Genomic DNA, 22979 nt, shown 5'->3' with positions numbered 1-22979 from the left:
TGATCCCATGTTATTTGTACTTGAATACTTCCGAGTAATTTGCTCCATGCATGGCTGAAGTGTCTTTCTTTTATTTGATATAAAGCTTTGTGCTCACGGCTTGTTTTATGGGGAAATGCTTGATTGGAGCTCTAATGATGAGAAGCTTTAAATGCCTTGCCTTTTCACCTTCTCGTCATCTCTTCATTTTCTATCTGCGCCCATTCTCCTTTTTACATAAGATCACCTTATTTCTTTCTATCTTTTTCACCATATTTCGATTGTTGAGGGCCTATCAGCTTTTTTTTTATTCCAAAGCATTTCAATCTTCTTTCTTCACTTTCTCTTTTTGTCAGTTGGAGACCTAGATGTTTCTTTGATTACAGAGCACTTTAGCTTCTTCTTTTCGCCTGTTTTGAGACCTATATGCTTTCTAGATTCCACAAGGCACTTTACCTTTTTCTTTGCTTTCTGTATTTTTTTTTGTCTCGCAGAAGTAGTTGATATCCTATTTGAGTAAGTTGTCGATTTCTTTTTTCTGTTTTCTTCTTGTTTTTCTCTTTAATGGGTTGCAAGAGTTCATCGGTTGAGAAAGGTAAGAAATCTCAAACCATGACCATGATTCTACCATGGATGAGCTTTCTTTAATGAAGTTAGTGTCCCGTCATTCAGAATTCGTCCATCTGGAGGTTACGGTTCTAACCCCTGACCAGGAAATAACAAACGTCCTAAAAGGTTATCTGGATTTTTCTGGAAAATGGGGTTCATGTCCGCTTCTCTGACAACGTATTGAATGTTCTAGAAGAGCTGGAGATATGCCCGACACAGTTGTCACCGAATGGCTGTTTAAACCTTTTGGGCTTAGTTAAAGTATGCGAGGATCTGAACTTCGTGTTGACCGGTCCTTTGTTTCAGCATCTCTAGACCCATACTGTGAGGGGTAATGACGATTCCTTTTGGATTTCTAAACTTCCTACCAATCTTCCAACTTTTGTTTCGGACAAGCCTTATAGTAACAAGAATTTCAAACCGTCTTTGTTTTGGATATGTTTGTCGAAGGAGAAGCTGCCATCTTTGCTAAGGAGTTAGCTTTATCGTTCTGCTCCTTAGGGATTCTTTGTAATTCTACCTTCCTTCTGTCTGATTTGGCTTCGTCGAAGAGCTCTTTTACCATATGCAAATATGCTTTCATAGTTTCCTTCAAGGCACTTTACTCACTAGTGGATTAGTTGATTACTAATTTCGAATCACTTTTGATGATGGCTCAACCTAGTCGAATCACCTTTAGTATGTTAAGGGCTTGGATTAAAGCTTCTCTGCTATATTATTGGTGGATGGGAAAGTGAGGGTTGCTGCGTATTTTAAGAGGACACCTTTGGGGCCTTTTATAAAAATGCATATTCCCGCACCTTTGCTGCTCGAGCTACCATCTACAAAACCCTCTCATATCTCTTGAGATAGAGCTGATTCACGTGCTTCATTCGAGATTTCAGTTAAGAAATATGCTAGTGCTTGAGCTTTAAAGGCCTTCATTGGTTTGAAAGTGACCTCAAACTCTACTAGCTTCAGCGTCCACTCTACCAATCTTCCAGGCAACTCAAGACGTTGGAGGATTTTCTGAAGAGGCATATATGTTCGAACTACAATGGGGTGGCTTTGAATATAAGGCTGAAGCTTCTAAGCTGTGATTGCTACAACGAATGCCAACTTTTCCAGTTTAGGATAGCAGGTTTTTATGTCCCTTAGGACTCTACTGACATAATATACTGGCAACTGTTCTCCCCCTCTTCCCTAATCAGGACGGTTCCGATAGATTCATTTGTTACGCAGATGTAAAGGAAGAGAGTTGCGCTAGCTATTGGTCGGCTTAAGAGTAGTGTACTTGACAAGAATTTCTTCAGTTCTTCAAAGGATTTCTGGCATTCTGTTGTCCATTGGAAGTCTTACACTCCTTTCAAACTTTTGTAGAATGGTAAGCATCTTTTTGTTGAACGGGATATGAATCTTCCTAAAGCAATGATCTTACACTTCAGCTTCTTCACGTCATTAAGCTTTCTGGGTGGCTCTATGTTGATTATAGCATGAATCTTGTCAGGATTGGCCTCAATACCTCTTTGAGAGATCATAAAGTAGGGGTGTGCATCGGTTCGGTTTAAACCGCATACCAAACAGAAAAATGTAAAAAAAATTGAACCGCACTAAATTACAAATTTTTTACACACACACACACACACATATATATATATATATATACATACATACATATATTTGATGTTACAAGTTTAAGTTTTATTGTTATTGTTGAGATAATAACCCAATATAGATATATTTTGAAAGTGTTTCAATTTTTGTTGTTGATGTAAATTTAATGAGAAAATATAGTGGTTTTTATTTTTTATTTTTAACTTAATTCGATTTGTTCGGTTAAAACCAAACCAAACCGTATATTTCAGTTCAGTTTTGTATATTATTCGGTTTGGTATTGATGTGAATTATTTTGATCATTTCGATATTTGTTTTTTTTTTGTTCGGTTCGGTTTTGTACCAATGCACACCTCTATCATAAAGCCTAAAAAATTTCCTGTTCTACACCAAAGGTGCATTTTCAGGGTTTAGTTTCAGGTTGTACTGCTTAAGAGTATTAAAGACTAGTTGTAGGTCTTTTGAATGCTCTTATTTGGTTCGGCTTTTGATGATCATGTCATCAACGTATACCTCTATTTTGTCTCCGATGAGATCCTTGAAGATTTCATTGACGAGCCTCTTATATGATGCCCGTGCAGTTTTTAACCCAATGGGCATGATTTTATAATAGTGCGTACATTCATGAGTGATAAAGCTCGCATTTTCTTTATCTTCCAGATTCATGGAAATCTGGTGGTACCCATGTGCCACATCTCCCAAAGAATAAATCGCATACCCAGTCGTGGAATTGATGAGTGTATCGATACACAACAAAGGTTGTGAATCCTTTGTTGTAGCTTTGTTGAGATCGGTGAAGTCAACACAAAGTCACCACTTGCCATTAGCTTTGTTGACTTACACCACGTTGGCACTCCATTTTGGATATTGAATGGGCTCAATATGCTATAGCCTAATAGCTTCTTGACTTCTGCGCTCATTATTTTCTGATGCTCTGGTCCCTTGTTCCTCCTTTTTTGACATATCTCTTTTATAGACTTGTCTATGTTGAGGGAATTCATCATTATATCCGGGAGAAATACATGTTACGTCTGAAGGACACCAAGCAATAATATTATCTTTAAGACATTGAGTTATGTCAGATTTGATTGCCCAGGATAGCCCTTCGGCCATATGAATTGATTTACCTTCGACTAACCAATCCGTCTCCAAAGACCCTATAGGTTCGGCCGTCTCCTTTTCCTCTTCACGCTTATCTTCTACATGCGGCTTCATATTTAGAGACGTTATATAGGTTTGATGTGCCACCAACTTATTTCCCTGAGCAATAGCCATACCATCCTCCGTTGGTATATGCCATGCCAAATGCCTAATGGATAAGGCCTCGGCCGATCTAGATAGAAGTGGTCACCCTAGGATGGCATTATACGGAAGAATGGTGTGTACCACGATGAATTTCACATTGCCTCACCACTTAGGTCTGAAGACTCCAATCTCAATAGATAATTGAATACTATCCAGTAGTGGGTCGGTGTGGCCACTGATCCCGACCAAAGGAGCCGTGTCGGTAGTTAATTTGTCCGCCCCAACATCAAGGCTTCCAAAAACCTTACGAGTGATGATGTTAACTGAACTACTTCTATTGATAAAAACTCTTTGGACCTTGAAGTCTGCGATTAACATTTTGATCACCAAGACGACGTCGTGCCATTTATCGGGTTTATCTATTAGGTTGCCAAACTAAAAGTCTGACCGATGCTCCTTTACTCGCTCAATCGAGGCATTTTCCTCTCGTTTTCTTTTAGTCTGGGGACCTCTGGTAATTACATTAATCACGCGTCGGGGGGTCCGACCATCCTGCTTTTTCTCTTTGTCTTTCTTGGTCTCTTCTTCGTACCTTTTGAGGAACAAATCCAACTTGCCGCTTTCGGCCAATTTTTCTAACTTTGTGATCAACTTTCTACGGTCTCTATTTCATGCCCTTCACTTTTATGAAAGTGACAGTATTTTTCATTGCTTCAATCCTTTTTGAATTTTGGTGGATACTCTATTCTCATCTTGGTATCCTCTACCTAAAAGAGCATCTCTTTCTTGGGAGTGTTAAAGGCAAGTTGTGGCTTATCCCTCCACTCCTGAGGCTTTTGTGAACTTCAGTCTCTCCGATCTTTATCTCTAGATGGCTTGTCACTACCAGGGCTGAACCTTTTATAAGCAAAGGGTTCGGCTTGTGCTCATCCCATCGAGTATAGCTTCGAGGCCATTTCATAAGCTCCTAGAAATCTCCCGGTCTGGATGTAATAATGCTTTGATGAAGCGTGCGACTTCAAAAATTACCCGTGTTGCCATCCATTTTCACAGTAAAATGGAGTCATAATTTCGTCTATTTGTGTGTCTTTTTATTAATTTAGTATTAATTTTTGTTAAAGTTCACTTCAATTCACAATTTCACACACCTTCATATAATTTTAATTTAATTCACGAGTTTTTAGTTTTTTTTTACACTCTCACACACCCTCACGAGATTGACAATTTATCCGAGTGAGTTACAGGGCAAGAACGAGGATGCATTCCGTGAAAAGACAGCAAAACGACAATTCTTGGACAATTTGAGCTTATTGCAACAGATTCGCACAAAGCGTTGCAATAGACTGGAAACAGAACTGGAATTGTTCCAGGGGCAGGTTTCGGCGAGACCTCCCAAAATGGACCCAAAAAGTCCAATTTCAGGGGCAGGTCTTGGCGAGACCTGCTGTCTTCAGCAACTTGCACCGGGCGGCTCCTCTTCTTTATGTAAGCCCATATCTCTCTTCAATTGAACTTCTCAAGGATATTGAATGCACAAATTCAGTATTTTAGAGGCTACTACTCATCAATTTCAGATTATCATCTTGATTGGAGCAAGATTTAGCCTATAAATAGATGAGATTTTGGAAGAGAAGAAACACTTTTCACACCTTTTGCACCTTTTTACATAGTTTCTCCATTGTCAATACTCTAGTTTAATTGATTTTTGTAGTTCTTAAGTACAATTTCTTGTTTCAAAGTCATTTCTTTTTAGTTTTGTAAGTTGATTTCATATTCAATCAAAAGTTTGTTCATCTTCCATTTCTTCATCTTCTACTTTCAATGAGTTTTACTTTATTTCACTTTCTTTCAAGTTTTGTTTCCCCAATGACCATGAACTAAGTCTTCCCTAATAGGGATGATGGGAATCTTTCTAATGTTTTGAGTCAAGTTAGAAGTCTATTAGATATACACCCGGAAGGAATTCGATTTAAAAGAACTAAGAACATAAGCTTAATCCATATTTCAGTTAATTGCTTTTTACTCACCATAGTAATAAGAGGTTAACGGAAAACTACATTCTTAGACTCGATAGCAAATCGATGTGGTTTTTAGCACTTCATTACTAGGATTTTTCATTGAACTTAAAGCTTTCTTGTCGTATTTAAGTGACCATTAGTCCGGTTAAGTAAATATGAGTGAAGAAATAGAACGAGGTGGTCTTAGGTCTTAGCACCGAGTTTTTTTTAGAAATCACCATCTTTAAAATCACGAATTTCTCTTCGGTGTCTTATTTCAATAGATTTCATTGGCTCAAACTTAGGAAGTGAACCCAATTCCCTAGTGTTTTACTCCACTGAACAAAATTTTTCGTCATTATAAACAACCAAAATCTCTGTAATCCAATTGTTTATACTTCAAAAATTTGTGGATAGTTAATCATTGTACGAAATCCATGTGGTATAAATCTTTATACGTAAGTATACTGTATTACTTGGTACGATAGAGTGCACTTGCGCTAAAAAGCACGTATACATTTTATACGCATCAACCCGCCATGGCATCAATAGCCCCCTAACACTGAACTCTTTGATTCGGATGGCCAGTGCTTGGAAATTTTGTATGAACTGGGCCAAATATTCTCCCTCAGCTTGAAGCATTCGGTTAACATCTTGCATGGTTTTCCCCTCCGGTATTGAAGTGACGAAGTGATCTACAAATGAATCGGCCATTTGATTGAAATTATAAATGGATTCAGGAAGAAGTTGCACATACTAGAAAGGTGCATATTCCTCTAGGGTTGTTGGGAAGAGGTGGCAAAGCATTACATCTGTTGCTGTGGTGGCCTTTATGATTCTTCAGAAGTTTTTGACGTGTGTAACGGGATCTCCAGTGCCGTCATATTGGCTGAAAGTAGAAATCTGAAATCCCCTAGGCATCGGCTGACGCTGGATTTCTTCAAACAAAGATGTACATGTCTTAGATAGGGCCGAATATCCATCACGTGGGTCAGGTCTGCCTAACGCCTCCTTGCTAAGAAGCTCAAATATATCATGCTTGCTGAGTGGCGTTTCATTCTCTACTTTTAGCTTATTTATCTCCGGATGTTTATGTCGATTGCCTAAGGGTTTTGAGGGGGGATCAATGCCTACTCCTATTGTGCTCTCTAGATCGGGGAGGATTCCTTGATCGAGAATATCTTTTAGTGAGAGAAGGGCTTCGAGAATGCAACTTTGGGATTTTAGGGGATTCTCGATTGGACTCAGCGGTATGAATATGCTTATTTCGAAGGTCTTCATTCACCTTCTGCAAATGACGCTTGAGGTCGATCATCTCATTTTCATGAGCCGCTTTTGCATCGTCCATCTCCTTTTGCATCGCTACCAGATTCTGACTAAACCTTCGAGAAACTTCTTCCGCTAGAAGTTGGTATTGAGGATCAAGCTGAGCTTGGTGTTCTTCTTCCTAATTAACTTCTTCATCCTGATTCCGATGAATCTCTGATTGAACTCGACTGGATGCATCCATATCTGCATGATCTGATTTATCAGTCCATGCTCACGACACCAATGATAACCATGTATCTGAACTTGTATACGTGTCCAAATTGTCTTGGCAATCATCAGTCGTATTAACCTGTAAAACATAATCGGATGTCAGACGGGGCTAAAGTTTGACGGACCCGCTCTGATGTCTAAGTGAGTTTTTTTATTTAGGAATGATTGAAAAGTATGGACTAGTTATGGATAATAGTTAACGTAGCGTGTCTTGTGTCTATACAGGTTAAGTCCTCCATTGATTAGGAATCCTTATAATTTGAATATGTCCGTGTCCTATAAGGAATCTAAGGATTCTCGAATGTTCCCCTATCAGAGGAAGCCGAAGCCTTTGATGATGCCCTTGGACTGGCTCCTTTACATGTGATCTTTAATCTCAAAATGAGTAGTGCTGACGTCATCCGTATGATGTCATTTTGCATGATATCACATATCAACCAAGATGGAATTATAATATATTTTGATTCTCACACTAGTCAATGAAAAGTATGGAAATATAGAATTGGAAAATTACTATAAATTGGGGTAAATTACATACGTGGTGTACAACATTTACCCATAATCGGTTTAGATTCATTCCTAATCAGTTTAGATTCAACCTATAGAATTGGCTTGAAATGGAGCCAACTCGATTTCGATCGTACGATTTGAATCGCTATGGTACAATAAATGAAGTCCTGATCCAAGCATGTATTACTTCGTGGATTGTAATTTGTGGTTGCTACCTTATTAGGTCTACTATAATCCCAATCTATTTGACCTTATCAATAAAAACACAATATTTGTACATTTTTTTTCTTTACACCAATCATTTTCCAATGAGGAGAAAGGGATTAGAGTAAAGAATGCTAGCAATACAAAAAAGTTGATTAATCGATTCAAAACTCATCGGACACTTTTTTAAGTGGATCATCTCTCCATTCACATTTGGAACATATACAAGGTTTTGAACTCTAATTTAAACGGCTTGAAACTCTTAACCACTCAAACTAACCTTAACTAGCAACACTTTCAACATCAACTATTCAATTTCAGAATTAGCATTTAAAGAAATAAATCAATTAGTGAAAAGTAGGGTGTAGCATTAATATCCATGTGGTCCATCTGGAAAATGTTCCATCAAATTTAGCATCAAGTGTAACATTGCTTTTCCAATTACCATTCAAATACGGTCCACATGTTTTAATCAGGTCATCTAAATCATCCTGCAAGAAATTTCCAAGGAAGACTTGATGTCTTATATGTTTCCCTTAATTAATCACAACTCTATCACCACCAACTTCTATGGCTTCCATGGCACTCCCTCAACTGGTTTTTCTTATCCTGTTTCTGCTACATTCACTTTCTGCCCAGCAGAACATAACATTGAACTCATCATTGCTTGCAATTGATAATAGCTTGCCATGGCTTTCACCTTCCAGAGACTTTGCTTTCGGTTTTCAAAGAATTCCAAATACAGATGACCTCTTCTTGCTTGCAATCTGGTTTGACAAAATTCCTGATAAAACAATCACCTGGTATGCAAATGGCGATAATCCTGCCCCGCGAGGATCAAGGATTGAGCTTACTGCAAACAGCCTAGCTCTTACCGATCCTAATGGCCAACTAATATGGAATGCACAAGTCAGCCAAGGTGCATCTGTTTCTTATGGTTCCATGCTGGATACAGGTAACTTTGTTCTTGTTGATAGCAATTCTATTAATCTATGGGAGAGCTTCAAGAATCCTAAAGAGACTATCCTACCATCTCAAACACTGGAATCTAGCAACGTTTTGTTTTCTAGATTCGCAGAAACAAACTTCTCGAGAGGAAGATTCAAGCTTTTCTTCACGAATGATGGTAATCTAGAACTCAGTCCAGTTGCCTGGCCAACTGAATTAGAATATGGATCTTATTATGTAAGTGGCAATCAATCTGGATCTGTGAATCAGCTGGTTTTCAACGGATCGTCTGATATCTTCTTGATTAACACAAATGGCGAGAGAGTCGCGCTCTCATGGACGATGGGGAACATAGCAGTACCGCCAAGTGTAGCTGCAAACTATTATCGAGCAACACTTGATTATACTGGAGTTTTCACAGTATATGCGTATCCTAGGGGAGCCACCAGTAATCAAAGCTGGTCAATTGTGCAATACCTTCCTCGAGATGTTTGTTCTGCTATAGGCAATAGGCTTGGAAGTGGTTCATGTGGATATAATAGCTACTGCAACATGGTTGATGGAAGGCCTACTTGTAAATGCCCACCTGGGTATTCATTTATGGATGAAAATAACCAGTTCGGAGACTGCATACCGAATTTTCCCCGTGCATGTGGAGTTGATGATGAATTTATTAATCTAGAAGATTCATATGAATTTCATCGCCTTCAGAACATGAATTGGCCATCCGGGGATTATGAAAGTCTACCCAACTATACTGAAGCAGAGTGCACAACTTCTTGCTTGAAAGATTGCTTTTGTGACATTGCCATTTATGGTCGCTCAAGGACATGTTGGAAGAAAAAAAATACCTCTTTCAAATGGAAAACTCGAAACCGGTTGGTCAATGGCTCTCATCAGAGTTAGAAAAGCTGCTACTATAAAAATTCCTAGTCCTGCCTGTACAAACAAGGGCAATACTGAGTCAATCCTAGCCCTGCCTGTCTCATCAAAGTCACTAAGTGCCTCCCTTGTTCTCAATGCATTACTCCTTATCGCAGTTTCCTCGATTCTTTTCCTTTTTTGCAACAGGAAATAAAAAAAAATTGATCAAGTTCCTGTCCTTGCGGAAACAAATCTGCTCGTGTTGAGTTACAAAGAACTGGAGGAAACAACAGATAATTTCAGGGAAGAAATTGGCAGAGGTTCTTCTTCAATTGTTTACAAAGGCAACCTAAACTTTGGATTGAATAATGCGGTTGCAGTCAAGAAGTTGGATAAGTTAGCCCAAGAAGCTAAAAGGGAATTTAAAACCGAAATGGAAGTGATTGGAAAGACATGTCACAAGAATCTTCTCCGATTGCTGGGTTTCTGTGAAGAGGGACCACACTGTGTTCTGATTTATCCCTTCATGACTAATGGTACATTAGCAAATTTTCTACTCAGAAATCCAAAACCTGTCTGGAATATAAGGGCTAAAATTGCATTAGAGATCGCAAGAGGGCTTGCGTATCTACATGAAGAGTGTGAAGTTCCAATCATTCATTGTGATATCAAGCCTGAAAATGTACTTCTGGATGAATGCTATACTGCCAAGATTTCTGATTTTGGATTAGCAAAATTGTTACAGTTGAATCAGAGTCGAACTTTGACAGGTATCAGAGGAACAAAAGGATACGTAGCTCCAGAATGGTTCAGAAGTTCAGCAGTTACAGCTAAAGTGGACGTCTACAGTTTCGGTGTGATGTTATTGGAGATAATCTACTGCAGAAAGAATGTTCCAAAAGTTGAAGATGAAGAAGGAATACTGATAGACTTGGTCTACGATTATTTTCTAGAAGGGAAAATCGATGCTTTGGCTGAAATTGATGAGGAGGATGCATCTGATAAAGAGAGAATAGACAGATGGGCAATTATAGCTATCTGGTGTACTCTAGAGGATCCTTCAAATAGACCTTCAATGAGTATGGTTCTACGAATGTTGGAAGGATTTGCGAATGTATCCCTTCCCCCTATGCCTCTCTCCACCTCTACCTTCTAAAGAGAAGATGCAAGTTGCAATAGACTTACGACATGCATCTCTACTTGTTCACTATCCATTTCGGTTTGTCAATTTGTATTTTTACAATAAGAAAATGACTCATCTATTAAGCATTTAATCAATCATCAACATAATAGTTATATGAACAATGATAACTGCTATTTTCGCTGAACAACAATATCTTCTATGCAACCAAAAAGACTATATAACAAGGGAGAAAAGAATGCTAAGGGTTACAAATATTTACCTGCGATAAGATGCTATAAGCTCAACAGTATGTTCCATAAAGCTCAAAAAGCTTCCTTACACATAAAATAGCTACAATTACTTCAGCTATTAGCATCTCTAAATCCCTAAATTAAATTTCACATCCTATCAGCTTCATTTCAAACAGATTCACTAGCTGTTATCCTTTGAGATCGATATTTCGATCCAAGTCTCAAGATCAATGCTATAGCTGTCCAAACCCTAGCCAATTTTTTCTGCACAAAACTTAAACAGATTCATACTACCCTCCCAGTAGTGTGGTAGAGAATCGCAGTTAATTATATTTTGAAGCATTGGTAGAATTCTCCTCCAAAACTCCACCTATAATTTGCTTTAATTAACATTAATTGAAAAATAAAGTAGCTATAAGAAATACCTTTGTAGTCGCTACAGGATGAGCAACTTCCATTTCTTTGTCATCTTCAACAAATGCAGCACGTTATACACAATGTATGGATGAGGTATTCGATTTTAGCATCTTCAGGTAACATATCAGATTAGAGCGTACCAGTGGTTGGGTAATCAAACACCCTCACCATAATCAAATACTACTGTTACAAAACAGCCTCCATAATAAAACACAGTCTCTTTATAAAAACTCTATCTAGTAGTTACATACTTTTACATTACTTTAATGGTCCCACACATCATAACATTTTAATTTCTTCATTTTTAATTCAAATATTTGTATTTATTAATAATATTCAATATATATTCAATAATCATTAATAATTAAATAAAAAATAAATTTTATTATGCTATTAAAAAAAATAAATATATTTTAACGGCTTCAAAAATAAATATATTTATTTAATTAGAAAAAACAAATCGTTCGTTCCAATGACTTATTCCAACGACTATATTTCAACGGCTATATTTGAACGACTATATTCTAACGGCTATATTTCCATCTATAAAATTAAACAATTTTTCTACTTCAATTATCCACATTTACTCTTTAAATTCATTTCAACTAAAACTCTTAACTATCAATGGCTTCATCTTATTTTACCAATGGTTTCCTTAATTTTCCTCCCCAGAAAAGCATAGTGTCAACTTTGAGCAAGTCTGATTGCACGACGAAGATGCTTGATTACCAATACAATGCAATCCGTGTATATGGAGAGACCTTTGTTAGTCCAGCAATGTTTCATCCAGAAACTCCATTTATATTTTTTGGGTTCTTTTATATAGACCCCACCATTTTTTACAATTCGTTTCAATTTCCTGCCTTGGACGCGCCAACTTCTCTTCATGAAAACCACACCAATCAATCCATTTGACACATCACGCGCGTAGCACTCCCTTGTTCAACCTGCTGCTTTTCTTCCTTTCTTCCTTTAATCCAAATATCAGTGTCCACATTTAGATACTCATCAAATTCGGATACAAGAAATTTTGGCCAAAATAGTGGTTAGACACCCACATCTATACTTTCTAACTTGCAAGTCAGTCCTTTATTTTAACCACTAGAGCCGCTCTTAAGTATCTGATTTAGGCCTTTCGGTATAATTTTCTTGTGCGCTTAGCTAATCTATAGGTATAGCTCCCTTGCTAAGCCATTGCCCTAGCTTTGAAGGGATTTCTCTAGCTGAAGATGATTCTTCGAAAGTGTTTGGCAGGTTGTCGATATATTAGAATTAACATGTACTTCTCTTAAAAATGATATTTGCAATTTAGCCTTTGTTTGGAATTGGGAAGTTAGAGTTGTTGAAATAATAAACTTATAATTAATAGTCTTTAATTTGGTTCAGTGTATTGTCAAAGAGTCATTTCTGTATATGTATCTGTATTTATAGAGAGTTAATGTTGTTTATTAAGAGTCATGTTTGTAATCTATAAATACCTATAAGGCAAGAGAATCTTCTTCCAGCAATTATACTCTTCCTCGGTTACCTGCGAAAGTTTATTTATTTGATCCAACAAATTGGTATCAGAGCCAGCAAAAATTCTCTACAATGATGAACGGAATGATCCCATACAAATATCCACAATTATCAAAGGAAAATTATGATAATTGGAGCATTAGAATGAAGGGTTTGTTGGGTTCTCAAGATGTGTGGGAAATGGTAGAAGCGGGATATGTTCAAGAGAATGAGGCGGAATTGTCAGGTCCTCAAAGAGCAAATTTGAGAAATTTAAAAAAGAAGGACCAACAAGCTCTCTCTCTCTGATCTATATGTGTCTGGATGAGAATATGTTCATGAAAATTTCCACTGCAACAACAACAAAGGAGGCATGGGAGATTCTCGAAAATTCCTTTAAGGGGAAAGATAAAGTAGTTAAGGTGCGTTTGCAAACCTTGAGAAGTGAGTATGAGAAACTCAAGATGAAGGAGTCAAAGAAAATTGATGAGTTCTTTAATAGAACCTTGGTAATTGTCAATCAGTTGAAGAGATATGGAGAAAAAATGGAGGATGTTCTTGTGATAGAAAAAATCCTTCGTTCTTTGACTAAGAAATTTGATTACGTGGTGACTGCCATTGAAGAATCAAAGGATCTGGAGACTATGTCTGTAGATCAACTCTTGGGTTCGTTACAAGCCCATGAGGAGAGATTAAAAAATAGAGAAGAACCCGTTGCTCAGGTGTTGCAGGCGAAACTTGATTTGAATGATAAAGAAGAAAAGAAGCAATTTGAAGGTGGATATGGAAGAGGAAGAGGAAGATCGAGAGGTAGAGGTTATGGACGTGGCTAGAATCGTGGATATAATGGAAGAGGTAGAGGTGGCAGAAATTTCCACAATAATGAAGCCACAAATAATCAGCAATGGAATGCAAGAGGACGTGGCAGAGGCAACAATTTTCAAGGCCGTGGAAATAATTGGTATAGTCATGATAAATCTCGTATGCAATGTTACAATTGTCAAAAATTTGGGCATTATGCTGCTGAGTGTAAATCTGAACCTTTTAAAGATGAACAGGTCAATTTTATCGAGGCGGACGATGAAGAATCAACTTTGTTACTGACATGTAGCGAAGATGAAGCAATGAGAAAGGAGTCTTGGTATCTAGACTCGGGAGCAAGCAATCATATGACGGGAAATAAAGAACTTTTTTATAAGCTTGATGAATCTAAGAAAGGAAGTATTTCTTTCGGTGACAAAACAAAAGTTCCAGTTGTGGGAAGCGGTGACATTCTTATCAAACTGAAGAATGGAGATCATCAATTTATTTCTCATGTTTATTATATTCCAACTTTGAAATCCAATATTTTGAGTATTGGACAACTTTTGGAGAAATGTTATGAGGTGGAGATGAACAATAATGGGCTGGTTATGAAAGATGGAAAGAAAAAAATGATTGCAAAAGTTCCTATGTCTCCAAACAAGATGTTCAAATTAAAAATCAGCAGTGATCGTCCTATGTGTTTAAAAGCTTCATCAGATTCTGCATGGTTGTGGCATCTCAGGATGGGTCACTTGAATTTTGGTGGACTGGAGCAAATGTGCAAGCAACAAATGGTGCATGGATTACCTTCTATAAATCATCCTAATCAGATTTGTGAAGGGTGTATGTACGGGAAGAAATCCAGAAGGAGTTTTCCAAAGGAGTCTTTGTCAAGCACATCAAAGCCACTTGAATTGGTGCATGCAGATATTTGTGGTCCCATTAATCCGAGTTCACATGAAGGAAGCCGATATTTCTTATTATTTATTGATGATTATACTCGCAAAACGTGGGTTTATTTTTTGAAGGCAAAATCTGAAGCATTTGAAGTGTTTAAAAAATTCAAAGCACTAGTTGAGAATGAAAACGGCTTGAAGATTCAATCATTGCAAACTGATCGAGGAGGAGAATTCACATCTGAGAAATTCAATCAGTTCTGTGATTATAATGGTGTTCGTCGATTTCTTACTGTTCCAAGATCTCCTCAACAAAATTGTGTCGTTGAACGGAAAAATAGAACCATTCTTAACATGACTCGAAGCATGATGAAATGCAAAGGTATGCCAAAAGAATTTTGGGCAGAAGTAGTAACATGTGCAGTCTATTTAAATAATAGAAGTCCTTCAAAGAAGTTTTTGCGAAAGACTCCTAATGAAGCATAGTGTGGAAAGAAACCAAATATTTCTCATGTAAAGGTATTTGGTTGTCTTGGTTATGTTCATGTTGCTGACGAATTGAGAAGAAAATTAGATGATAAAAGTGAGAAGATGGTGTTTATTGGCTATGCAAAAAATTCCAAAGGTTATAAATTTTATAATCCTCGGAATGGAAAAGTTGTGATAAGCAGAGATGCAGAATTTTAAGAAAAAAGTTCCTGGAATTGGGAGATTGCACAAGAAGAAAATTATTATGATTTTCTTCCTGTATATGATGATGATTTTGCAGGTCAAAATGAAGATGTAATTATCACACCACCGAATTCACCTTCCACATCTCAGACAAATGTGACAGACTCATTCCCAAAAAGTTCATCAGAAAGGCAACCTCGAATGAGAAGCTTGAGTGAGATTTATGCAGAAACTGAAGAAGTAGATAACGCTACTTTATTCTGTTTGTTTGCTGATACAGAACCTGTACAATTTGAAGAAGCTGTTCAGGAAAAGAAATGGAGACAAGCAATGGATGAAGAAATAAATTCCATAAAGAAGAATGACACTTGGGAATTGACAACATTGACAAAGGAAAAAAAAAGCTGTAACAGTGAAGTGGATTTTCAAAATAAAGAAAAATGCCAAAGGAAAAGTGGAGAAGTATAAAGCTTGCCTTATTGCAAAAGGTTTTTCTCAAAAGGACGGAATTGATTATGAAGAAGTTTTTGCTCCGGTGGCTCGAATTGAGACAATTCGATTAGTTATTTCTTTGGGAGCTCAACAAGGATGGAAAATTCACCAAATGGATGTCAAGTCAACATTATTAAATGGAACTCTTGAAGAAGAAGTTTATGTCAATCAACCATTGGGTTATATTGTGAAAGGGCAAGAAGATAAGGTGTTGAAGTTAAAAAAGGCTTTGTATGGCCTTAAGCAAGCTCCAAGGGCTTGGTATTCTTGCATTGATGACTATTTTCAGAAGAATGGCTTCATAAGATGTCCATATGATCATGCTTTGTATATTAAGTAGAATGGGGATGGAAAAATAATGTATATATGCTTGTATGTGGATGACTTAATTTTTACAGGATGTGATCACAAGATGATTGAAGATTTTAAGAAGTTGATGACAAACAATTTTGAGATGACTGATTTGGGACTGATGTCATATTTTTGGGCATTGAAGTTAAGCAAAGTGATGAAGGTGTCTTTTTGTCTCAAAAGTCTTATGCGGAAGCAATTTTAAAAGAATTCAAGATGGATAAATGCAATTCAGCTTCTACACTAGTGGATTGTCGAAATAAGTTGTCAAAGCATGATGCTGAAGAAAAAGTTAATCCAACTTTGTTTAGAAGGTTGGTTGGAAGGCTAAGATTCTTGACGTGTACAAGGCCAAATATCTTATATGGAGTTGGACTTATTAGTCGTTACATGGAGGTTCCAATTTTGACTCATATGGAGGCAGCAAAACGAATACTTCGATACATTAAAGGTACATTGGATTATGGTTTATTTTACTCTTCCCAAAATAATTTCAGATTGTATGGATTCAGTGATAGTGATTGGAGAGGAGATGTTGATGATAGAAAGAGCACAACTGGTTTTGTGTTTTTTATGGGAAATGTTGTTTTTGCTTGGAGTTCTAAGAAACAAGCAATTGTTACACTTTCTACATGTGAAGCAGAGTATGTTGCAGCAGCTTCTTGTGTTTGTCATGCAATATGGTTGAGACAGATGTTAAAAAGTTTGAAGTTTGCTCTAGATGGAGCAACTGATGTTTTTGTTGATAATAAGTCAGTTATTGCGTTGGCTAAAAATCTGATCTTTCATGATAGAAGCAAACACATTGACACCAAGTATCACTTCATTAGAGAATGCATTGGAAGGAAAGAAATTCAACTCAAGCATGTACCATCCAAAGATCAAGTTGCTGATATTTTTACTAAAGCTTTGAAGTTGGAAGATTTCAGTAGATTAAGAGTTGTTCTTGGTATGACTAAGGGATAAAAAAATTATAAGTTTAAGGGGGTGTGTTGAAATAATAAACTTATAATTAATAGTCTTTAATTTGGTTCAGTGTATTGTCCAAGAGTCATTTCTGTATCTATATCTGTATTTATAGAGAGTTAATGTTGTTTACTAAGAGTCATGTCTATAATCTATAAATACCTATCAATACAAGTAGTAAGGCAAGAGAATTTTTTTCCAGCAATTATACTCTTCCTCTGTTACCTGTGAAAGTTTATTTATTTGATCCAACAAGAATAGCTAATGAAAGGGAGGGAAAAGGATAGAAATGAAGTTGAAATTTAACGAACTCTAGGAGTTGATGGAATGTAAATAAGAGTTAAAAAAATTAGTTTAGATTAAAAAGTTTTGGGGCCAGTTTATTTTGTTTGCTGTTTGTTGGTGTTATCTCAGCCAACAGACATTAATTGATTTTTCTGTAAAAAAAATGTTTCGAATTTTTTTACCAAATACTTTTTATTTTCGGTTTGGACCTACAAAGTAAAAAACAATTCCAAAAATTGAAAACAAACGAGTATCCAATTACTTTCACTAACCTAATTTTGGAGGCTATAATGTAGAATTAGTAGGAGTTAAATATTAACTTTCATTAACCTTCATTTACTCTTAATAAAAAACTTTCAAACAATCTTTCCATCCATTAACTTCCATTAATCTCAATTTATACATTGTCCTTTTTCCATAAGTAAAGCTAAAATAGAAAATAAAAAGATAAAAAGGAAAAAAAGCCAAAAAAAAATGAAGTTATTACTAAAAGTTTTGTATATTCTCTTTAAAAAAAAAGTTTGCATATTGATTTTTTATTATTTTAAATTTACATTAGATAATTAAGTTTTCCCTTCAAAATTAATCAAATATTCTGTAAAATGACAAAATCTAAAAATATATAGAATAAATAATTAAGTCTTCAAATGATCTCCTTTAGACCCCACACCCACCAAACCCAGAAATCCTCGAATCGCATATCCACATCGATGGGTTAGGTGGAGGCAACCGCGCAGAGTATGCATCTCAATCAGTGGCAAAGTCAGAAGATATTGTTCGGAGAGGCTCCACCGGAAAAACATTAAATGATATTTATATATTTGAGAAAAAAAATCAAACATATAAAACACATAAAAAAAAATCGATATGACAATCCAATCAATTCATGAGAAAATTATCTCCTCTCGATGAAAAATATTTTCAATTTGATAATCTAAGAAAATTATCTTTCATCCTATCATATAAATCAGTTTACATATAAGCTCAAAACTGGTTTAATTAGTCAATATATTATCGGATAAATAATATGTTCCTATAAACTACTTTCTTCACCATATATATCAATTGAGCTATACTCTTTTAGTGTTTTTTATATAAAAGCTTTTTTAATTGTTATATATTCAATAATTAAAATCAAGGTTTAATACATTTCTAGCCTTTGGACTTGTACAGAAAAATTAAATTACTCCATATATTTTAAAAGGTGTTCGCTATGGTTACTTTGTTTTTTACAAAGTACCGTTACTTTGTGTGGTTTTCACCATTAGAAAGTAACCATAGCGGGCACCTATTTTAAAAATGTCATATTTAATCAACATGATAGAACAATATATTTTGGACCAGTTGATGTGCCTACAATTTAAGTAAGTTGAGAGTCAATAGATTATTGTAAGCACGTTTAGAGGCAAATGACCCACTTAAAAAATTTAAAAGATTTAATAGACCAATTTAAACAAGTTTAGTGGATAAAAATAATGTTTTTAAAGGTATACTAAGCCTAAAATCAATAAAAAAAATCTCAAAAAAAAATTGATAAAAAATAATAATTAAAAACTCAATATTTAAAACATTAGAAAATGATTTAATTTAAAGAAAGATAATGATACTTAAAACATAAATTAAACTTAAAACAATTAAATTAAAATAAAGTGAAATCACATGACTTTTAATTAAAGATAATTTAAGATTCAATATCATATTCTCGTCCAAAAGAATAGATATTATATTAATATATAGGCTAGCAGTACATGGGAACAACATAGATTAAAAGCACCTGACTTTTCTTGCAATAAATACTAAAAAGGTAAATGGAAATCCAAAAGTCTTCTTCAACCTCTGTACAGGGATATAATCCCCATTTTTCTTCCTCCATCGCCATGGCCGGAGGGGCTTCTAGCCATGGCGTTTTCACTCTTGATCAGGGCAGAGCACCTCTACTATGGGGGGTTTTCTGACGGTCGGAGGGTCGGCCGACCCTCCCCGGCCCACCTGGCTCCGCCCCTGATCTCAATAAAGGGCCCAAACCATTTTTATATCAACGACGCCCTCCACATAGCGTTCTCCACGATGAACAATCAAGTTGATTACGTAGCTCTAATCATAGGCCTACGCTTTGCTATACTCCTCGCAACGGGAAAGGTTATCTTGTACACTAATTCCAAGCTTGTAGTCATCCACATCAACGGAACATACCAAGCCAAAGATGACGTCATAGCCTGCAAGGTATCATCTCTCGTACACCAACTCCACACTAAAGGTATCGAATTTTCCATTATCTTAGTCCCATGTGAAGAGAACAGTGAGGCAGACACACTCATCGCAGCTACATCTAGCATAGCTCCCATCGCCAACGACTTGTTCATCAAAACATCTTACTAGAATGAAACCGTCGAAGTCCAAACCCTCCTCATCGATGATGGGGACATATATATCATCATCTGTTGCATCATGTAGGACAAAAGCTTGCTAGTGGTACATAGGTCATGGCACTACGTAGTCAACGAACGAAATCCTGTACCACTAGTCCATCACTCATCCATGGATGAAATGTGTTTCCATGGAGGAAAAAGACGATTGCCTCCATGAGATACACAAAGGCGTCTACGGCCCTCACTATGGAAGAAAAAACATGATGACTGGTGATGAATTCTTGATCGGTTTTCTTCCATGTGGGGCGCCGTTGGGATTGGCGGGGGAACCTCTGATGCTAAAGTCAGTAAAGTATAGAAGAATAAACTGTAAGCACGAAGTAAGGTTTAGGAGAGAGTGTGTGTACCTCAATAACTTGAGATGCAAGCTATTTATACTCATATAGTTGTAACTCCGGATAATTAGAAAGTCTTCATTAATGCTCCATTAATGGTGGTTACTGATCTTATTCAAGTATGACCGTTAGCTCATTAATGGGTTATTAGTGGCCTTTATTGGGAATCGGCTCTGCCGTTCAGGGGGCGTATCGAGGTGAGATGGCTGGTCTCCGAAGTGTTTGACTATTGATGGCGTATTAAGGAATCCATCTGATTCGCCATCCAGGTGGCTTACTTGATGCGCCGCTGCTTTCATGATCCTCCTTATATGCGGTCGTTTGGATAATTACCCTTTGGTCCAGGAAATAATATCTGGATGTTATCAGAAGCCTCCCTTAAAGTGCCGCTAAAGTCCTTTAGGGCTTTTAGTCTTCCTGGCGTGCCGTCAATAGGCGGTATATTGATGGCCGCTCTGTCCCAGGCCATTCGTCGATTGACAGGTGTCGGAGACACTTCGCTCGAGGTAAGTGACGTATTTCTTTTAAAACTCCTTCTTACTTTCTCATTGATGGTGGTTACTGATCTTATTCAAGTATGACCGTTAGCTCATTAATAGGTTATTAGTGGCCTTTATTGGGAATCGGCTCTGCCGTTCAAGGGGCGTATCGAGGTGAGATGGCGGGTCTCCGAAGTGTTTGACTATTGATGGCGTATTAAGGAATCCATCTGATTCGCCATCCAGGTGGCTTACTTGATGCGTCGCAGCTTTCATGATCCTCCTTGTATGCGGTCGTTTGGATAATTACCCTTTGGTCCAGGAAAGAGTATCTGGACGTTATCAGAAGCCTCCCTTAAAGTGCCGCTCAAGTCCTTTAGGGCTTTTAGTCTTCCTGGCGTGCCGTCAATAGGCGGTATATTGATGGCCGCTCTGTCCCAGGCCATTCGTCGATTGACAGGTGTCAGAGACACTTCGCTCGAGGTAAGTGACGTATTTCTTTTAAAACTCCTTCTTTCTCTCTCTTCTAATTTTACTTTCTCATTGTTAGGACCTTCGATTATCGCCTGTATTTCTCCGGAGCTCTCTTTATGTCAAGAACTCGAGTATTTGAAGCTTCTTCTTTCTAACCTTGGAATTTCATGTAAGTTTTGATTTCGTTTCCCTCTGTTTATCTGCCCTTTTGTTTTTATAAGTTCCTCCTCTAGTTCTACCACTGAGCTCTTCAATTTGACTTCTTCTACCGATTATTCACTTAGTTTAGAATCCTCTAAAAGCATAGATTCTTCCGAGAGTACTCCAAGCTGTGACTTATCTAGTTTGTGCAGTGCTTTAGAGGAGCATAGGAATCGTTGTTCTGGGTTTATAGGAACCTAGAATTCTATCACCACTATTGCCCATGTTGCATCGGTAGTGAACTCTAGAGTTTTCTCAGGGATGGAGACTTCCTCTTCAACCCCCAATAGGAAGAATGGGCCTCGAGAAGAGATCACTTCATCTCGCATGAGTCCTGTGGATCTTGCCTACTTGGCGGATCACTATCCATAGATGAAGAACTACGAAATTACATTGGCGAATGCCCATCAGCGTCCCACCTATCCCCCTAAGGGATTCCTTTCCGTGTATAAGAGCCATGTGGAAAGGGGTTTTCATCTTCCCCTCCCCAAAGTGATGGGGGAAATCCTTGATTACTTTGGGATCACTGTTTGCCAGTTGCATCCGAACGGTTGGTTGGATGTTGCATTGGACGCTTTTTTGGCCTCTAATCTGGGAGTGCACCTTACTCCCCGAGTTTTCCGATACCTCCATAAGCCTTCTAAGCGAAAAAGTGAATCCTTTATTACTTTTGTTAAGTTTAGGAACTATTCACCTTTTAGCGATAAGATGTCCAATGTTCATCTCTGGGACGAAAAGTTGAAAGAGGGCGAGTCCTTGGGATTCCCGGCTTATTGGAATTACAAACCTCAACACATGACTGGCGAATCTGTTCTACTGACTCCCCTTGAGGAGAATGTGGCGAGTTTTATGAGGAGTATCAAGACAGATTTTTGGACGTACGCTGATGCTCTAGAATTTATGATGAGCGGAGTCCCGTTGGTCCGCCGAGTGGGCGCTCAGATTGACTATATGAAATTTACTCAACTCGATGAATGTACTTTTATTCTTCCTTGAACTTTGATTATTTTTTTGTCCCCTTGTCAAGGAGTTATCAGAGGCAAGTCACGCCCTTGTAGAGAGGCAAAAGAAGATGAAGGAGCTGGAGGCAAATAAGGACGTGTCGATGGCGGATCCCGGCAAGAAGGATGGGAAACGCCCTTTAGAAGGTGTTGTGCTTCCTGTGGGCAAGAATACGAGGGCGGCTCCTGCGGGTGGAGGAAAGTTGCTGGCTGATGCCTCAAGGGCGGGAAAGCCCAAAATTGATTGGTTGGGCTTTAAGCAGGAATAGGTATAGTTCTTCTCTCTTTCTCTACTTTTTGTTATGGATCCTAATTCCTGCTTTTTCCGTTTAGGTGACCAAACCAGACTTAGGGAAGTACTGGTTCACCAAATATAAAGAAAAGGGGTCCCTTGAGAATGAGTCGGTCATAAATGACTTGGAGAGAAAGGGAGAAGAACTCTGGATCCGCCCATGCTAAGATGGGAAAAAGGGATCTCCTTACGGTAAGTTTCTCATTATTTCATATTTTTGGATGAAAGAGTGATCCCCATGTGGTGGACATTGTTTTCTAAATGATCCCTTTGTCTTTGTCAGACATATGCTCATATGTGCGCAATGGTGGCAGATCTTCTCCATGGGGTAGCCGATAAAGCCACTATCAAGAAGTTGGAGAATGAAGTGGTCGTCATCAGTGCCAATGTGACTGCCGCCATTGCTCTTAACGGAAGTAAGGATGCTGAGATCCATGAGTTGAAGAAGAAAATGGTTGAGGATGCCAAGGATCATAAAGCTGCTTTGCTGAATATGGAGATTTTGGCTGGTAGCCGTGCTTTTTAC

At 37.5% G+C, this 22979-nt stretch overlaps 1 long non-coding RNA gene and 1 pseudogene across 1 annotated transcript in view; one reads left to right on the top strand and one right to left on the bottom strand.

The window, feature by feature from the left end:
• LOC136209791 (uncharacterized) overlaps nt 1–11457 on the bottom strand; it is a 42461-nt gene extending 31004 nt beyond the window's left edge. Inside the window, exons 1-2 of the long non-coding RNA XR_010677673.1 lie at nt 11288–11457; nt 10892–10942 (exon numbers count right to left, since the gene is read on the bottom strand). This is a non-coding gene — a long non-coding RNA (uncharacterized lncRNA). The remainder of the gene's footprint in view (nt 1–10891; nt 10943–11287) is intronic.
• Nucleotides 8106–11234, top strand: LOC136209782 (G-type lectin S-receptor-like serine/threonine-protein kinase LECRK2; annotated as a pseudogene).
• Nucleotides 11458–22979: the final 11522 nt, after the last annotated feature.

This window comes from Euphorbia lathyris, chromosome 1, assembly GCF_963576675.1.
Source record: "Euphorbia lathyris chromosome 1, ddEupLath1.1, whole genome shotgun sequence".
NCBI classification, from domain to species: domain Eukaryota; kingdom Viridiplantae; phylum Streptophyta; class Magnoliopsida; order Malpighiales; family Euphorbiaceae; genus Euphorbia; species Euphorbia lathyris.
This window is presented reverse-complemented; position numbering and strand designations above follow the sequence as displayed.